General features: G+C 29.0%; 1 protein-coding gene across 3 annotated transcripts in view; it reads left to right on the forward strand.

Moving 5' to 3' along the window:
- The window catches only part of pros (prospero), a 109,141-nt gene that overhangs the window by 9,960 nt on the left and 80,404 nt on the right, over window positions 1-18,777 (forward strand). For all 3 annotated transcript variants that reach the window (XM_014419670.3, XM_067049356.1, XM_067049357.1), the window contains exon 2: window positions 2,305-2,390. The gene's annotated coding sequence lies outside the window, so the exon portion shown is untranslated. The remainder of the gene's footprint in view (window positions 1-2,304; window positions 2,391-18,777) is intronic.

Raw genomic sequence — 18,777 nt, forward strand, 5'->3', positions numbered from 1 at the left:
AAATAATTTTTATTTAAATTATTAAAGAATTAAAAAATAATTGTAAAAATAACTCTTTCGTGACTTCTACAAACACACTCAAAACCGTTCTTAATAATTTTGATTCAATTAAATTATTCAATCATTATTGTTTCGAGTGTAATTATTCCACTTTTTTTTTTTTATATTACAACTTTATTAAAAAAATATTTATAAGTAATTTTGATAATGTTATACAATGTCCATGATGCAGATATGTGGAGAATCTAGTCATTGATAGAACTCCAATATTAAAAAAAAAATTAATAAATAAAACATATAATAATAAAAAATGTAAAAGTTAATATCTCACTAAAAATGTCTAAAACTCATTTTTTCCCTTAAAATCGAATTACATTAAAAAATCCTGATAATCTTCACTAAAGGCGGATTAGGTTTATTACTGTCATAGTCATAGCACTATCGTCTTTTTTCTCATTGAAAAATCCTAAAACAGAATATTATAAATACTTTTCGAAAATAGAAATTATTTTCTATTATTTACAGGAATGGGTCTGAAGCAGTTTAAAAATTAAATTCATGTCGCAGTTCAATTTCTCTTTTTTTGTGATCGAGGGTTTATTTTGAAAACTTCCAGCGGGAGCAACTGGTACATCCCCATTACCCATAGGTAGCGCTCCAGTAGCCGTACCCACATACTGTCATAGGGTACTTGTTGTTGTTGTTGATTGTTGCTTAAAGGCGTAAAACCCTCTGATCATCAACCCCATGGCATGATAAAAGTAAAAAAAAAATTATAAAAATAAAAAAATAAAATAAATAAATAAAAAGTAAATAAAAAAAAATAAAAATCGAAGAGGAGTTATAATTTATAAAGAAGGCGATGTGATAAAATTCAAACACTAATGTAATTTTAGCTTCTGCATCTGTGAGAGTTTCATAGGGTACTGTTTCATATTATTTATTTACTTACATTCAAATTTATTTATTTACTGAGTCTTAGGGTACTGTTTGATATTATTTATGTATACAAATATTTTTTTAAACAAATAGTCAATTAATTTAACATTTTTTTTTTTTTACACAAACAATTTTTACTGATTATTTATTGTATTTTTTACCACCGTTGTGTCAATAGCTGTTTGAGATCAATAATAATGGAATTCAAATCATATTGTAATCAATAATAATATTTAAAAATATCTTAAATTACTATGGTATAATATATAATATATTGAAATTCTTTAAATAGATTTTTTTTGTTCGATCTCATTGGGATTGTAATATTTTATACCTTTTAATAAAATGAAACAGTTGAAAAAAAAACTTTTTTTAAAAATTATTTTAAAAGTTATGTTATTTTTAACTCATTGATTTTTTTTTTAATGACAGTTTATGTCAGGCATACAAAATCCATCGTGAATTAATCTTTTCCCCTATCCGAAGGTTTAGAGATAAGAACAACTGTCTTTCAATTATTTATTTCGGTCTGTAAAATGGAGTGATTAAAACATTACTTTGTTTACGTATTCCGAGAGACCTTAACTGCTATAAGTGGTTATAAGTTATTGCTGTCAAAATAAACAATTTAGATTATATAATCATTTTATAATAGAATGATCATCCGAATTTTATGAAATTATGAATTAAAAAAAAAAGTCTCTTCCCCTTTTCCCAACTCTAAAACAGCATTTAAGAGCTCATGAATTGTATGTTGATAGTTTAAAATTTAATAATTTTTCTCAATAAATGTTTGACGAATTTTTCGCGTAGTGAGAGGTGTTACGTACTAAAGAACTTCTCACTAAAGCCGCCAGATTGCGCTATAAGAGTGAGAAATCATCGTATTTGAATATAAATTGGTTAAAGCGATTTTTCAACTTTTCCATCAGTCTACAGTTGTTACTTGGGTTTATTTATAAAACGCAGTTAAACCATTGTTTAAAAGTGTGTTTTTCATATAAGAGAAAATTCCATGTTTTTTATAACTTATATTGGTGTTTGTAGTTTACTAGTCATTTGTTATAATTGCATTATCGCACAACTTTGCGATATCGGTCTTCGTACTGAGATTTACCATTGTCCCATTAAATGGAGCATCTTCAACATCCTTCCCGTTTAAAGGTGACGATGCGGGTACCGCAAATAGCCCGAAGTAACCGTTCAAATGCCGGCATCTTAAACAAGAGGTCGAGCACCCCCCGTCTGGAACGTTTAAAGACTGGAAGGAAGTTTGAAGATATTCTGTCATTTATCTTTAGGATGCCACTGATATTATTATCTAGTCTGTTACTTGTCTTCTTCAGTTGTGTTTCTTTGTTACAGGAAGGGGAATCGACTAGTTCACACATAGTTCCTAAAACGGCAGGCATCAAGCACATCCTTAACGTCCCACATATACCTAGCATTAGGTAAGTTAATCAAATATTTAATTATATTCAATTATTATAATTCAGTTTATAATTTTTATTGTGTGAGTGAATGATCATCCCATCTGTTACTTGAGTCTGGAAACTTGATCAAATGTACAGTTTTCAAAATAAAATAATGCCAAAATTGTTTATCAAAATTAGAAACGACAATCCTATAATCCACTTTTGAACTATTTTATTTTATTTTTTTTAATAAGCTGTTTAACAACAAAATTAAAATTATATTTTGATCTATTTTGACATTTGATCAGGTGAAAGGACATATATTCATAAAATTTAACAAAATATAAATGCTCTCAATTCTAAAATATTTCCATTTTATGCCAATCATATATTTGAAATAATTCTATGATAGAAAATTCCATGACGTCTTCAAATTTTATAGTGTTTTCGTAGGTAACTTCTGTAGTCACTTACCAATTTACTAATCTATATCAAGATATAACTCACTGTCATCAATGATTTCCTTTAATCAAAAAATATTATGAAGAAAAATAAATATTATACAAGAAACCGGTTTTTTTCCTCAAGCCTTAACATAATAGAGTGTTATTTTCAATTTTTCGTATATAGCGTATTATTTTTGTAAAATTTATATAAATATTTTTATAAATATATTGGCATACAATATGACAATGTAATATTTTTAATGATCATTTGAGTTACATTTATATTAAATTTGGCAATGTTGAAATTATTAAAACCCATCTCAGCCATATAATTAACACATTAATACCTTATTCCAAGTAATAATGTAATAGTAATACAAACATATGATACCAAATATCATAGTGCAAACATCCATTGTTAATTGGGATATTCGGATTTGACGACCGAATGTGTCAATTATGCTCCAATGTAAATGTTGCTCACAGAATACTTGTAACACTAAATCTGCTATTGTCTAAACATAATACATTATTCAATAATATTTCAACGCTATTATAACTTCGTGTACGCATGTCTTAAATATTGATTGAAGGTTGCCCAATGATTTCTTACTAATATGACAAACCTCATCCGAATCCCAAATACGATATTTATATAAATAAGAAATTATTGAAACGAAGATACTCCTACACATAGTACAATCTCAAAACCGCATGCACCAGTTAGGATAGAGAGATAAATTGTTCCCATTTTTTCCCTATTTGTTATCTTTTCTTCTCCACAGCTTAGAATTGTCTCATGTTTTTCACACATTCTTACAGACTCTTTAAGACTTTCAAGTTATATATCTGTGAATTTAAAAATATATATATTATTACTAATTTAAAGGGCAGTATTGTGTACTTTTAACTTTTTACTGCACAAGTTGCATTTTTTTTTTTAAATGAAAAAAAAAAAATTTATTTTTTACTGAACTAGTCCTTACAATGAGCATTACAAATTAGAAATAACTATGTTTTTATTTCAGAGATTTGATAAAAAATAAATAAATAATATGTGTGATCAAAATACATGTTTTTTTTTTTTTTTTAATTTAATATAATAAATTGTTATTTATTTTTTCCTACATAAATAAGCTTTTTATAATTAGCGTCGAACAACAAAAGTTGATTCATAGAAATAAAAATACACATTTAATCCCCGTTTAAGAGAGAGTTTCTTGACTATCACTGTATCAGCTCTACAATTTCTGGATTGGGATAGTTGAAGGTGATCGGTGTTGGTGAAGCTTGGGGATGAACCCTCTCATTATGGGTTTAATGGAGCAACTGAAGCTACTGAGCATCTAATAGCTTGTCCTCTAGAACTAACAGATAATTTGCTGTTAACTAGTAGATATTTTAATAGCTAAATAATTTAAACCGTTTTGCTTCAAATAATTTCTCAAAATAAAAAAAACAGACTAATATTTTTTTTTTAATAGCTCATAATTACAATCATAAAACAATTAAATATTTTTAAAAAAATGTCATCACTCAACATACACCATTAATGATAAATTAAAATCAAATTTGTATCCCGTTTATAAGTATAATGGAGAAAAAATTACTCGAGTTTCAAGCCCTTTGAAATAAATCAATATTTTAAAAAATTAAGAATTTATGACACCTTCTACAATCATTTTTAATTATTCATTATAACCTAAATTGAGGTAATTTTCAAGTAATATTAAAAAATTTAATTTAATTTAATTTGAGAAAATATATATAATTAATTCAAATTCTGTTATTATATTTTTATTGCACGATAAAAATCTGTTTAAACACACTTATATTCTTGTACTTTTGAGTCATTGGTTAAGATTAATTAATTGATTAATCAAGCTATCAATATTTTTTAAATTCTAAAGCGTTCCTTAAATGACTAAAATAAAATATTAAACAATATATTTTAAAAAAGTAAACAAAACTTTTAAACCTGGTCAGTGCTTCAGTGATACTGTCTGCCGATAAGGCAAACGCCTGGCGCTTCTTGATAAATTCGTTTTTGGAGCAAGCTATCGGAGAACAGCAAAGTTTTAGCTTAGGAAAAGTAAGGAGTTAATATGTGCAGAGATTTTTATAAATTAAATTAATGATATTAAGCATCGATAATTAATAAATATAATTATACTGATTACTTTTAAATTCTGAAGACAAGAGAGAAATACTTTATTAAAAAGCTGTACTGCCGAAATATATTGGGTTGCTACATACATAGTTTACCTACTAATCAATCTATAGTTAAACGGCATGTATAGATAAAAAAAAAACATATATAGCTTCTTTTTTATTTTTATTATTATTTTCATTACACCCTCTTACTATAACACAGTATTACTATCATGACTAAATTATGTTTGTTTGTTTTTTACGGTTCAAGTCCTCCAATGGCCTATGGGGCCTCAGAGTGGTAACGATTATAATAAAATAAACATTGACTGAGAGGTGGGAAAGATAACTAAATTACATTATATCTTTATTATCTTTTTGTTAATTTCAATCCAAGTTCACTCTCATCCATCTTTTACTGTGTCCCTTCACAAATTCTTAGCTCATTAGAAAAAGTTTGACATATAGAGAAAATAAATAAAAGAACAATCTAGTGTTACTATGTCTAACTGTCTAATATAATAAATCCATGTTCTTATGAATAAGATTAATCTATAGATGCAAGGAATGCTGAGGATGGAATCAATCACCTTGAAATAAAAACAAAAGTGAATATATATCTTAATTATTCATTCTATAGAGAAGCTAGGAAGGGGAAAAAAATTGATAATATTATTCATACAAAATAAAACTAATGATGTTTATAGGCTGCTAAATGAACAATCCTTCCGGTTTTGTTTCATTTAAATTTAGAGCTATTTTCTTAGACCGGTGGCTAAATTCTTATTTAGAAAAATTTGTTTACACTTGAAAAAATAGCCTAGAGATTAGGATATTTCCTGTTTTATTTGTAAATATATAGTACTATATATAAAAAAAAAAGTACTCAATTGGTAACTGATATAAACTATTAATTTTTTTAATTTAATTACTAATAAGAGCTAAAACACATAAATCAAATAGTCCCATTAAAAGGTACTAAGTCTGATCAATTAATATTGCTGTGTTACTTATTATTTATGTTAAAACATTTTTCTTTTTAAACTCTAAAAATCTTAAAAGCACCTGGTTTTGAAAAATTAAGCTATGTTTTTTATTTTTATCAATTTCCAAAAAATCAATAAAATATATATATCTGTGTGTGCAATCGTGCAAGAGGGGAGAAGAGGCACAAACCCTGAACTAGTTAAAACAAACCTCACAAGATCAAATCGCGGACATCTCGTAGTACGCGGTCCTCTTCAGAAGTTAAACTCACCTTAATTAAGTGAGGCGTATGAGTAAAACAATTGTACGTAAAGATAATAATAATCACAATAACTTGATAATTAATTAACGTAAAATAAAATATAATAATTTATCTACCCATAATTAACCATAAAATTTTTAAAAACCGAAATATAATGAAAGTAATAATAAACATTCGATAATTGTGCAAAGGTTTTTGCGAAATTATTTTCTTGTTAAAAAAAATATATATATGAAGTTAAACTGTAAAAAAAAAATAAAAAATAAAACAAGGGACATTCATTTTAAATAATGTGTATTTATATTAACTCAAAAGTGAGGTTGGTAGATTTTATGAAATATTTTTATCAATTTTGATGGTTGGTAAGTTTTTTGATATTGCTGTTATATGTATTTTTTGAACGAACAAAAGTTTTATGTTAAAAATAAATTATCAAAGCTAGTTGAATAGTTGACTGATTATAGGATAATTTATAGATAAGTTTGTAGAAGATAGTCCAGTCATATTTCCATCTTGTTTGACAACGGCACCACAAAAGCCGCAAAGTGGCACATTGATTATTTGGCCAACAGCCCTAAAATCTTAAAACTCCTAAAGAATTACAAATGAGACAAAGTTACCACCACATTAACTAACAACTTTACTTCTATTTTATGCAGAGGGGACTGCAATATCTAACCGCTAGTTTTCATCAAATTTATATCAATCTCCTTACAAAATATTCCTCTCTCGAAGAAACTAAACGAATAATTGAAATGTTACAACTAATCAATAATAACTGGCTCATCGAGGTCTAGCCGATGTAACTATTTTTTTTCTACGAGTGTCGAGAATTATATTTAAGTCAGAATATAGCAGAAACTTTAATTATTATTATAATTTTAAAACCCCACTTATTCATTTTATGACATCGCCGTTTAATCTGGAGTTTATAAAAAAGAAAAAAAAACTAATTTGAAGAATTAAAAATTCGAATTTAACTCATTCATTAGGTAAAAAATAAAATGCAGTACAAAACATAATATACGATCATATATGAATATTAATACAATACGGTGAAATTAAAATTATTACACTAATTTAAAAATAACAATTAACTAAAAAAATTACAAAAAAGAAAAACATTTTATTTAACATCTCAACACAGATCACGAACCAAATATTTGAATCCGAGTGGAAAGTCACTCAATAATAATGAAGCTATTTCTGTATATTTTCATAATTTTAAAAAGTACAGAAAAAATACTTTATTCAAACTATAGAATGTATAGAAAAATGTCCCATTACTAATTTATTAAATTTTGACAATATTTTTTATATTAGATTGGTTGTATATAATATAAACAATTAGAACAATGTTATTTTACATTAAAAGAATTAATTAATGTTTTTTAATATGAGCAGTCTCTGTTAACGATTACTGAATTTTTGTTTTTTAACATCTTAATAAAAAAAAAAATTGTCACAAAAATATTAACACATGTTAAGTTATTCTAAATATAGATTATTGGCAACATTCCAATTCTTAAGATTTTAGTATAATTAAGCATTTAACTAAGTTAAGAATAGAGCTAAGTAAATTCTTCGATAGTTGTCTTCACTGGAATACAATTTAGAAACTTATTTATTTTTATTTTAAATTTTTTTAATCAAAATATTTCAAAAAACCTTCTTTTAATAGTATAATTTTAAAAATTTGAAATTTATTTAATTAATTGAAAGTAAAACTATAGGATTTGAAATTACCAATATTACAGAAAATAATTAAGTTATTACATTCCTTTTTCATTCATTGCTGCAATACACTTCTTGACCACTCCTCAATGGCCAAAGAACAGAAATTCAAATTTGTAGATAGATTAAAAGATAGACAATTTTATTTTTACGATTATCATCAAATACTATTAGATGTTTATATTATTTATTTGTTATCTTTAAATATGTATATAAAACATTTTATGATCTTTTTGTTAATGTTGAGTATTTAATTTTTTTTCTTTTATTTAATTATTATTACATAATTATTTAAAAATAATTTATTTTTTGTTGCCTGATATTTGTAAATATGTATATATGCAGTAATTTCTGTTCCTTGTCAATTATCTTAACATCATTTTTTTTTTCTTTTTCAGAAGTTATCTCATGTTTATGATAGATGGTTTTATTTTATTTGTTTGGTTGTATTGGATATCTATAATATTTATTTTTAGCATTGTACTTATATAAACATTATTTGTTTTTTTCTTTTTGTTATTTATCATTGTCACATTTTGTTTTTCAAATTTACTATTTTTAGAGATATTTTATGATTTTTATTATTTCATTATTTTTAAAATTTCTGTATTTTACTCTGAGGCACTTAAGTCCCTTTTCGATGCCTGTTACATTTTTCTAAAGGAACTTGCCCCAGAATAAATAAAGAATATTATTATTAAAATAAATGAAAGTATTAGGTGGAAAATATCCGTTTTTCGATTTATAATTAATAATTTATAACATTAGCTATTATTAGACTAAGATAAGGCGACCTAGGTGACCCAACTGCAAGGTGACCATATGACTTATGTAGGTATATTCGGAACAGCCCTGTTAACCCAAGTCCATAATTAGCTGTTAATAGTTACTTACTAGAGGGAGAACATGTTCGACAAGGCATTGCCTCCAATCCTCCTTACCTCTGTCCTGTCGACTACCATCCTGTCTCCCCGTTGTTCGACACTGTAACCCATGTGTCAACGCATTCCGCCGCAGTTCGCGATGATTGGATGAATTGATCTACAACTTTGAACCATGTCGGAACGATCGAATTGCGGGTGAAACACGTGTAAGGAAGGATACAAGAATAAACATTGTCTACAAACATGGGACATATTTTTTTCTATCGGTACAAAAATTGCTAAGTAGAAACCCATCTGGTCGCCTTCCAGTCATTATATCTCGTTGGTACGATAATTCTGGTAAATTACTTTATTGTGTGATAAAACCCATCGAATATTTCGGTCCGAAGATTATGATCCCATAGGTTTGTCTACATGCACCTGTTGAGTCTAGAGACTTTCGGAATAGATATCTAGGTTTTCAAACATTTCGTTGGGACAAGTTGCATTAATTACTATTATAAACTAGGTCGCTCACCGTTTCCATTTAATGATAATATTTTTTCCTCCTCGTTTAGATGTAGTAACAAAGTTTTCCAGAAATGGTTATATTGGTAATATGGAAAACCTCTTATAAAATTTAATACTTGGTTTTAATTCTAATATTCTTGCTTAATTAATTCATGAATAGTATTAGTTCAAATATTAGTTTTAATTATAGAACGTGTGTGATGGTAAAATAAACTATAATATTGAAAATATGGCACAAATAAAATAATAAAAGAATTTTTTTTCTGTCCAAAAAAAATAGATTTGACAAGAAAATAATTACGTGCTAGAGATTTGTATTTATTCATTTTGTTTTGTTTTTTGAGAAATAATTACTTTTGCTTTTTTATTGGAGGTAGGAGTACATATTACCGCCACCAAAATCTACAACCAAACTTCGGGTTCTGATTACCACCTTCTATTCCACCAATGGACTCCAAACTTCCGAACGAGAGGCTTATCAAAAATCCCATTGATCAAAATCACAGTTGGATCGGAGCGTCGAATGCGACTCGCCATCTCATTGTCCTCTATAATTAATTGAGATGTTACCTTAAAAAAAAAATTGGAAAAAGGGATGCAAGGGACCATGTGATCCCGTGTCGAAGGTACAGGGGTTTGATGCATTGCCGCCTAATTAACTAAACCATCCACTTGCCATAATGGCAGGACAAAAGAAGGGTTCTCTTTTGTCGGTGGCATTGTTGCGCCGTTGATGAGTCACTTTTTCATATCTTAGCGGGCTTCCTACATGGCCCGATTAAAACACATTTCACTGTCATAATTAGTGGTTTATACATTTTAGCCTATTGAGAATGTAAAAGTTCTCTTGTTCAATTTCATCACTCTGTTGTTATTGATCTGCGGATGAATATTTCTGTTTATGAGATGATGGCTATGATGGCGACCACACTCTTACTGAATGCGACCTTTGATCTAGGAGCACCATTCTCTCACACTGTGGAACATGTTATCTTTTCTAATAGCCTAGTGAAAAAGCTGTGTCCCAAATGCAATTTAAATCCAACTGATAAAAAATATAATCACACAAATGCCTCGAATCAACAAAAAGAAACTTAAAATACATCTAATTCATAATTTCTTTAGAAGTTCATATTAAATAATAAGTTGTTTGCCTCAATTTCTGTCTAGATAATTACTTATTGAGGAATAGTTATACACTACTTCGCCTTTGAGCTCTTCCTGAAGTTAGACAATGACAACTTAATAAAAGGAAATGATTTCACATTATTAATACATTTTGATTTAATGATCCTATGATTCCATCATTGAAATGATTTATATTATATGATATTACATTGTATGTATAATTGAAAAAAAAAATTATTCTTGTCGATTGGAACATCTTGTTCCCTCTAATCCTCAAGGATTTGCCAGACTGTAAAACCTCCTGGCCTGGCCCCAACTAGATCTAGGGCAGGGCAGCCAAGATGGCCGAGAACAAATGCATCGGTTTAATTAACCTGCAGAAGTTGGGATGCACCGAAGTCAACTGAAAAACTTTTTAAAGGAGAGCAGAGAAAGACTAATCTCCTAATTAAAGTAGACTCAGCGGGATTTTTTTTCTTTATAATGAAAGGGCTCCGGTGTTCCTTATTAATTCGCCTCCTTTGTTTTGGAAAACTCATTTTGGAGAAGAGTTGCCACTACATCCCGCTCCAATGGTTAAATCTCTCTTAATTGGCGGCCGTTCCTTGGCCATCCCCCACTACCACCCTCTTCTTTTCGGCTAAAACCTTACGTCCCTCTTCAGTAGAACCGACTCAAAGCGAACACCCCCTCAAGTGACTACTAATGAAACGTGGAGGCCACCGGTCAGCTTTGAAAAATTTTAATGAAACTCTACGTCTAAAACACGTATGAATGTATCCCTTCTTTTATGTTTTTTTCCTTCTTAGGAGGTCCCTCTCTTTATGTATTTTCTTTGAATAATTATTTCTGTCTGCTGGCTTAGGGTGGGCAGCGTGCGATGTTGAAGTTGAGCGATAAAGAGCGTGTGATATCAAATTGAAAAAAATAGAAGATAAAACTTTACTCGGTTCTTTGAAAAGTTAAATATTTCTTTACTGAAAATTTGTCTCTTTTTCCTTCTTAAATTGCCAGTTTATAAAGGAAATGCCTTAGTACTCTTCAAAATAAATTCAATGGGACTATTACATAATATCCTTAATCAGTGTTTGCGAAACTATAGCAAAATTACGACCATATTTACAACTTCATTGATAAACATGTACGAAAGAGATAAAATAATTTCCTGCCAAAAGACGCCAAAGTAAATAAATAATTATTCATTTTCAATTACACTGCCAGTCAAAAGTTTAAGACCATACACTATATAAATTTTACTAATAAACAATATAATCGTTACTAATAACAAATTAATACATCTATTAAATAAAAACTTAATGATTAAAAAATACTTATTAAAAATTGAAATTAGATCGAAATAAAATAAAATTATAATTATAAAGGTATTAAAAAGAAAAATATACATCAATAGGTTAAACATAAATAAATAACATCTAATTATTATGAATATAGGCATAAGTAATAAGTGTGGAGATGAATTAACTGAACATAAAACATTACAAGACCCTCTGAAAAATTAAGAGATAAGTATTCATATAAATATATGAATTAATCGGATTGACGCCACCCCCCAAAAATATATACTTACAACGAATCCGGATTTTCAGCTTTACCATATAAAAACATTATAATCTCTAATATTAATGAAACAGAGTTATTCTGAGCTCGGATTTGTTTCTTTTTTTATAAAAAAATAATAATAAAATATTAGTATTTAGATTTCTTATTTTATCGTACTTTCCTTTTTTTTATTTAATTATCTTTATATTAATGAAATAAGATCTTTAAATTAAAAATTAGACAATAATACAATATTAAATGATTTTCTAAACTTTATTTTGCCATTGTCGTCTTAGTTTTCGGCCACTAATATGTACAACATTTCGGTAACATTTTATTGATAGATTTTAAGTTGATGTTTTTTTTTTTTAGAGTGGTTTTAGCTAAGAGCTAAGCTATGAACATGCAAATTATTTTAATTTATTTATTTATTTTTTTAGAGGGATTGAGTTTCGGAGATGAGAATCAATCCTAAATTAATTTTATCTCCAGCTTTTAAAAGTTGGAAACCAATCGATATAAACAATAATTATTTGGCAAGAATGTTTATCATATAGCCCATAGTTTTATACGGAAACAGTTAGTAAAATAAAAAAAAAAATCGTGGATGTACATTCTGTAATCTGTTACTTCCACGTACAATGACAATATTTCAAAATTTCAACAAGAAAGCTAATTTTATAAATATTTTAATTTCTTGTTCGAGATTGGTTTGGGTTATTCATTATAATAAAATGTTATAGTCTCAACATTATCTATTTATTCATTTGAAACATTTTGGGCTTGTTGACCATTATTCTCAAGGACATCGTAAATTTAAATTTCACATCCTCAGATTAGTTATTTTGCCTTCAACTAGTTCAATCAAATTAGCCTGTAATTATCTAATTTTTCAGATAAATTTAATTATTTTATTTGTAATTTTGAAATTAATACTATTTTAAACTAACTAACAAAACTGTTGCAATCACCCACCTCTAGGTTAAACAATTTAACGAATTAGATCATATTTATACGGTATAATAATTAATGGTAGAAGGATTTCTCAATTTCCGTAAAAGAAAATCGAGAGCTGTTCAACCCTCGCGGCAATTTAAATTAAGACAAAAAGGTGGTAGCTGTCCATTAGGAGCTCAGTTCCGCCTGGTTTAGTCGAGAGAAAGGCAGGGTCTGCGCCTTCAAAACAGAAGCCAAGTCGCCCTCTTTCCCGACATTTGCAAATTACAATTAAAACGAGATGCTTTCAGAATGAGGAGGCGTAATTTTTATTCTTCCAAGTACCCTGTTTCCCCGCCTCTTCCTCACGTCCAATAAGCGCGCCTGAAATTAAAAACGAAAGAGAGGAGAGAAAAAAAAAAGAGAAAAGAAAAAAAAGTAGGCGAGAGAAGAAATGAAGGCTACCCATCGTGGAGATGGTGGCTGAGGTAAGTTGGGGATTCAAAAAGTGGGGCGTCTCGGCGTGTTAATCAACAGTTAAAACGGCTCGGTAAGGAGTGGCGTGTGAATGGAAGAGCCGATCTAGACAATCCCTTCCCAGCTGTCATTAAGGGCCATCCCTTAGGCTAAAAACCTCTACACAAATGTACTTCTCCTTTAGCCTCTCCCTTCGGTGGAACCTCATCTTTAGAAAGCGCCTTCCCTTTATGTCTCCATTTTTTAATTATTTTTTCGCTCTGTTTGCTCCTCGTCTGATAACTGCCGCTTTGGGATCCCTGTCGCATGCAAAATATCCCTTATCTCTTAATAGCTAATTATGAAATGCATTCCAAGGATTGTGGAAATTACTGCACAAATATTTTCTAGACCGGAAACTATTGCAACAAAACTTTATTTCTTAAAAATGATTATTAAAAACAATAACTGTATTAAAAATGTTGGTAAAATAACTGTCTGATTAGAATATTTTGTCCAAGTACTCAACAGTTTAAATAAACATCTGCTCGATTCATGTCTCAATCCAACACGACCTTTGTGCACCTTTACAAACAAATAATGGCGCCCGAAGATAAATTGTTTCCTTTACGACTAAACACATCTTATTTAAAAAAAAAAATAAAGTAATCAAAATGAATCTTAAACAAAAGTATATTATATATTAGTAAATTTTATAAATTGAGATATAAACAAATACATAACATAAATTAATGAGTTGATAATTAATTTATTTGAGAATGTACTGTCTGATTAATATGACAACACTCTGCTTATAAAGGGACTTGAGTCGACTCCTGTCAAGTGATCCACGATTCTCTATTCAGAATCTAAGAAGTGGGAGAGGTTTTCTAAACAATAATTTTGTTTAAAAACCCTTAAACGGTTTGATTACATTATTACAATATAATATAGCACTGAAAACAAAATTAAATACATTGACAATGATGATAGTAATAATCCTCAATTTTTAGGGTTATTATAATTATTATTCTGTAAAATATAAAATAATCTATAAAATGTTGTTCAAGCTCATTTTTTGACATTACATTTTTTTTTTGTGTGTGTGTCTTACCCTCATATTTTATTTACATAAGTACCACGTTTTCAAACAATTATTTCAATCTTAAATTTTCTTCAGGCATGAATGCGTCATAACTAAAATTACGGACACGTACATAAGCATTTTAGTATATAGATATTATACAGTAAATAAAATTTAATACTTTCTTATATAATTGGATAAACGATTTTCAAAACTCATTTCCATTCAAAGAATCCTCTATTTAATCACCAACAAATTTTGGTTAAAAAAAATACAACGCTATCGAATACAGCTAATTGTATTTTAAAATAAAAAAAAAAAACAATAACCATTAAGGGTTTAAATATATATTTTCTTTTTAAACTGGCGTAAGCTGACAAAGGGGATAATGAAGGCCTAGTACAAGAGATTGAAAATAAATGCTGCAAATGAAATAATTATAGAGCTCTTGAGCAGATGAAACGCTCCAAAAGACTTGAGTTTATAAATGTTTAAAAGCGACCGACTGGCCGATTCCTACACTCCATTATGGATCTTTCTCAACCGACCAAACTTGGATAATAACTTTACCTCCTTCATTTCTTAATCATGTTTCAAACCCTAGTCAATTGATCCCATTTCCTCCTTCTACGATTAGTCAATACCACTTAAAATTTTCAACAGATCTAGTGATAAGCTTCGGGATAGACGAAATTACGAAAAAGTTTCTGAGCGGGGAGGAAAAAAAAAAAGGAAAGAAAACGCAACAAATAACAGTTGTTATCGGAGGTGGAAATCGCAGGCCGATTAGAATAGTTTGTCCAAGTACTCAACAGTTTAAATAAACATCTGCTCGACTCCTGTCTCAATCCAAGACGACCTTTGCATTATTTGTGAACCTTTTGGAACAAATTATGGCGCCCGAAGGCAAATTGTTTCCATTACTACGGAATAAACACTGCTTATTTTTCAAAAACTAATAAACTAATCAAAATGAATCTTAAACAAAATTACATTATATATTAGTAAATTGGTATAAATTAAGATATAAATAAATACATAGCACGAATTAATGAATGTCTAATGAATTGATAACTAATTTAATTGAGAAACCTATGAAATATTTTTTTGGGAGGGTATGGAAAGAGGTATGGACCAGTTTTTTATTTTAAAATAAACTTTAGTTCAGTTTTTATAACTCTAATCACCATAATTGAAAAATAGTTCTTACTGTTTAAGTTAAAATATTTTAACACCAGGTAAACTTTTTTTTTAACCACTGGCTACATCTTGAGTTAACACAAACGTGGAAGACAATAATTTTCTCAATTTGGATTTCGGTTGATCATAACTTCCTTTTATAATTATTTCAGTGAATTTTCTTTAAAACATTTAGGTGCCCCTCATGCAGTATTCTAATTTTTAATTAAATTAATCGATTTATTTTTCAATTGTAATTTTCATATCGGTTATTATTGTTAGAGTTTAACAAACATCGTGATACCCATGTGGCATTTATCTTCAAATTAAGACACTTTTTTTTTTTCTCGAAATATACGGAAAGGAAGCACAGAGATAGTGCTGATGTTTTTCTGGGATATTATCTCAACAATTGCTAGTAAGGTCTACCCACCCCTGCTGTTCCTCGAACTAGATCCTCTCCCATCTGTGCCTGTCACCGCGTTCGAGATTTTATTAAAAAAGAATAAGGGAGAAAGGAGCGAGTTAAAGGGATGAGATTTGTTGGTCGGCTTTGTATCGCTGTTATGGAAACAGGAGGCTCCCAAATGGGCGTATGTGAAAAGGTTACGCAACTCTTCAGGAACAGTAACGCCTGCCGGTGACAAGTTCCTCCCACGTTCTCACCCCGTTACCCTGAGGAACTGTAATGGTCCACTTAATATCGGCCGCAGTGGCCGGAGATCGGATGTGGGTTTATTACTATCCCATTCGTAGTGTTATGTATAAGAAAGGTCATAAGGGATGGTGTAATGCAAGGACCTGAGCGTGTGGGATTTGTATTGATGTATGCCCGTTCATCTCGATCCCATAATACAGGTCAGTATTTTATAAAATACCAATCTTTCAGTTACATCTTCAAGGTAATTCACACAACTAATTTACAAAGGTATTTTCTAATATGAGTTCAGTGAAAATAGTTATCATTAATAATAATTAGAGAAATTTTATCATTTCCACCTAACTGCGACCCCAAGATATTTTGTTAACTGTTTTGCGATTTCTTTCGACGGCCGACTTGCCGTTCTGAATCGATCTGAACAAACCACAAACGAACCCGTCCCTTTCTGGATCAACAAAAGATCTTGCAGGTGTAATTATAAAGAAAGCCCTAACCGCCTGGTTCTGCTGAGGAACGGCCAAGACAAAAGGATCGATTGGCCACGCACGACGTAACTTGCTCAAATATTTAACCGGGCAAGTCTCCTGCACTCCCACTTTCCAACAGGTCATACATACTTCGTAATGTCTAATTTCAATGAGCAGAAATTAGTAAAACTATCATTTATTTCATGTTTAATTTTTTGCATTTTTATGCTTCTAAATCCTCATTTCGAGAGTGCTATTAAAGTTTCAATCCTTTTAAAATTAAATAGAATAAAAAAATTAATTTATATTTTATACTTTTACTAATAATTGTTTTAATTTAAACTGTTGATCTAAGAAAAAAAATAAATCCGTATATATTACGTACTAGGGATGTATAAGTAGATTGATATGCAAATAAAATTCTAGATTTATATATAGTCTTATTTCCCGTTAATTGTTTATTAATGTTAAATTAAAAAAAAAAAATATTCTGACACAATTCAAAGAAACATAATTTATACACACCAATAGGCTAAACTTTTTTTTAGATATAGATAAGATATATATAAGCTGGAATCCATGGAAATATTCCAAAACTATTCATTAATAGTTAAGCATATAAAAATTGTTGCACTTCATCTCTGACATCATATTTTCGTAATCAAATACTCTTCTAAAATTTGAAATAATCATACTAGCCAATTAATTCAAGCCTCAATTTGATTTAATTTCCATAAGAACTAGCTGATGCCGAACTAAGACTGATCGTTCTCAACAAGCTCGTTCAAATAAAAAAAAATAAAATTAAATAACGCTAAATCACATTTAATGTTCTATTTTTTTTTTTCATTGGTATTTATATTATAGTAATATATGACCAAAATATAATGAAGTAAAAATGTTTGGTAATTTTCATTGCCACTACTAAGTTACGCGTCATTTTTGAACGTTCAATGAATTTTTATTTGCTATTAATAACATATTTCCTACATTTTTGGATTTTAAAACTATCGAGGGTTTAATCTTCAGTAGTTATTTATTTTTACTTCAATATACGTCATATTGGAACTTGATAAAATTAGGGCATTAAAAAAAATCACTAAATAGTCCATTTTCTTGCGCTTATTTTCGTTGAAAATCAAAACACAGGTGTAATATACCTTTCAAAATTAATGCATGTGTACATTTACATAGAACTTTACGTTAAATTTCAATAGATGGTAAAATATTGCCATTTTAACTATTTAAATATTCTCAAAGTTCTTCAACTAAATTTGCACAAAGGTTTCTTGATAATAGGTAAGTTGAATTTCAACTTGGCATGAAAGGCAGATTGAAATGTTTGCCGAACTAATTGTGACAACCTCCTACCGTGACTGTAACATCTTGAAAACTGTAACGATAGTATAAGAGAAGACACGATCAAACAACATCTACTACATTATGCAGCCGCAGTCCTGTCATGTGAAAACTCAAATCGATACAACTCGTTTGAGAAGACGTATCCATTTCAGGCGGTCATTATGTCTTAAGGCGAAGCGTTTAGAAGTGTTTTAAAAGCGTTAGAGATGGGTATAGAAGTGTTAACTTCTTTTGTCCTCGTCTTCCCATCATCCAAGGTGCAGTTTCCTTAATTCATGAACCATATTCTGAAAAATAAGAAGAGATGGGTCATGAGCTGTTTGGCCAAATGATATGGAGTCATAAAATTTCTGAACTAAGATATAATCGATAATCGAGTCGATAAAATATATTCTTAAAATTAAATCTGTTAGTTTATTGCGACTTACTCTAAATATCTTCAGGCTGCTAAATTCAAAAATCAAATTTACTGGTTTGTGCATGTACTGTAATTTACCTTATAGCTTTTAATTGAAGATTTTAATAAATATAATGAATTGAATTTATTATTTATTTTATATTCACTATTATTGATTCGGTAATTACATTCATTTTTATTATTTTATGTTTATAACGA

Source organism: Halyomorpha halys, unplaced genomic scaffold, assembly GCF_000696795.3.
Source record: "Halyomorpha halys isolate HHAL.00 unplaced genomic scaffold, Hhal_1.1 Scaffold247.1, whole genome shotgun sequence".
NCBI classification, from domain to species: Eukaryota; Metazoa; Arthropoda; class Insecta; order Hemiptera; family Pentatomidae; genus Halyomorpha; species Halyomorpha halys.